Source organism: Apis dorsata, unplaced genomic scaffold, assembly GCF_000469605.1.
Source record: "Apis dorsata unplaced genomic scaffold, Apis dorsata 1.3 scaffold_199, whole genome shotgun sequence".
NCBI classification, from domain to species: Eukaryota; Metazoa; Arthropoda; class Insecta; order Hymenoptera; family Apidae; genus Apis; species Apis dorsata.
Genome location: NW_006263483.1, coordinates 25,118 through 27,177, shown reverse-complemented (window position 1 = coordinate 27,177; position 2,060 = coordinate 25,118). Strand labels below are relative to the sequence as shown.

The 2,060-nt window shown below is 40.1% G+C and overlaps 1 protein-coding gene and 1 long non-coding RNA gene across 4 annotated transcripts in view; one reads left to right on the top strand and one right to left on the bottom strand.

Annotated features, from left to right (window-relative positions):
* Positions 1-2,060, top strand: part of LOC102678444 (schwannomin-interacting protein 1 homolog) — a 29,555-nt gene that overhangs the window by 3,440 nt on the left and 24,055 nt on the right. The gene's annotated exons all lie outside the window — the stretch shown is intronic.
* LOC116185524 overlaps positions 1,692-2,060 on the bottom strand; it is a 25,480-nt gene continuing 25,111 nt past the window's right edge. Inside the window, exon 3 of the long non-coding RNA XR_004150373.1 lies at positions 1,692-1,702. This is a non-coding gene — a long non-coding RNA (uncharacterized LOC116185524). The remainder of the gene's footprint in view (positions 1,703-2,060) is intronic.

Sequence of the window (2,060 nt, the reverse complement as noted above, 5' to 3'; positions counted from 1 at the left end):
AAAAAAAAAAAAAAAAAAAAACTCAACCCAGTCTCAATTCGAATAAACAACTCGACCTAGCAATCCAACGATTCTCGTTCGATTCGACGTAAACCTTGCTATCTCGTTTCATTATCAATTTAACGAATTTTGCGGTTCATCTCTCGCGTGTCTATCGATAATTCCAATGGTTGTATCGATACTTGTCTAAACTCGGTATGCACTCGGCCTTAAAGTCGCTACCAGGAAGGGTAGAAAGGACTCGATCGATGCGTGGACTCTGTCTACGACGTACACCACGCAACAGAGACGGGTAGAGAGGAGAAGCAAGGGGGAACGAGATGGAGGGAACACGAGGAGGAGACACGAATCTCCCCTTGGTCGAGAAAACACGTCGTTCGTATTCCATCCGTGCGATCCTTCTTCTCTCTCCTCATTTTCGCGTGTTCGAACGATAATAAGAGAATTTCACTCAACAATTCTACGATACAATCCTCGTATCAAAGAGATTTACCTGCCTTTCTGAATAATTTTTCTTTAATCATCTGGACGAAAGAGATTAGATGTGGTAAGATAGAGACTGTTTAATTTCCTTCTTCTTCTTTTTTTTTCTAGAAAATTTGTCTGGATTTGTAAAATCCAAAGAAAGAGTGTTGAGAGAATGTTAATATTGTTGTTGGAAAGATATTTTGAAACTGGAATAAAATTTTATTATTGGGTCAATCGATGATGATGGAGAGGAGGATGATCAACCAGAGATAACTATTGGATAAGAATTACTGTTGTCAGCGATCTTTGGCCACTCAACGCCAATCTTAATTTTCCTCGAGGAGCTCGAGTTTGATTCCGATTGATGATTCGCCGTATTTTTTTCTTGGGAAATAATAAATAGGTCAGAACGATACGTTTGGTTGGATCAACGAGAATGGATTGCTTAAATAACAGTGACATCATAGCAATTAAAGTAGCAGATAAATCTTTCTCAGTGACGTACAATTAGCATCGCACGAAAATTTATAATACATCGTTACTTTTTCTTCCATTCGAAAGCGAGAACAATTTTTTTATCCCTCCGTGATATCTCGATGGAGATATTAACATTTTCAATAATGGATCTCAATCAAAATGCCTTGATAATTACCAATTGATTCAAAATTCTCTCATTTTCTTGTTTCAATTAAACCCTCGATAAATATGGATCGTTCGAATCGATGGAATCGTACCGAAGGAGAATCGCTGCTCGCGAATCACGTTACGAAGGCAAATCGAGAAAATCACCTCCGATTATTGCGCTAAATGCTTTCCTCGGAGCGGTTTGAGAATCGAGGTAAACGGATGAGAAAACAGAAACCTTAGGAAATAAGTAGGCGTCAAATAACAGAGGTGAAGTACAAGACGAGTAAAACAGATACGCACAAGGTAATCCACTGTTGGTTTCAATCTCGAGGGAGCGATCGAGAGGAGGAAAGTTGCGCTTCACGGCGTTACTTAGTCGTTTTTCGACAAACCGACGGCCGTAAATTTTACCAACGTCCAGATAAGCGGTGCAAAAGTCGGTTAGGAAGAATAATAAATCAGGAGGATCGTATAAATCGATCTAGGTAAGAAGAAAAATTTATTCGAGCGTCAATGAGATAAAGCGGTTTTCGTAACCGCTGCAAAGGTTATAAAGATTCTTTTTTCGAGTTAAAAAGAAAATGGAGAAAAATGTACGATTCCTGTTCTTCAATCATCTCGTTATTTCATTCCTTCACTCTCGATCTCCTTCGATTTCGCCAATCGCGATTCTCAAAAAACCCGCGAAAACGCAACCCCCATGCCGGAAACGGGGCTAGAAGGCAGCGATCGATTAAACGTTTTCCCGTCGGCGCCTGCCAAACCTATCCAAAACATCCCTCGTTTCAATCGTACCGAACTGAATCCATTCCGAAAAAAGACGCAACCTAAATTCCTAAAATCTCTCCCTCCCTCTCTCTCTCTCTCTCTCCCTCTCTAAAAAAAAATCAACGTATAACGAACCGAGAAATCCGGATGCAACCTAGGGATAACAAGAACGAAACGACGAACGAAAGATCGTCTAA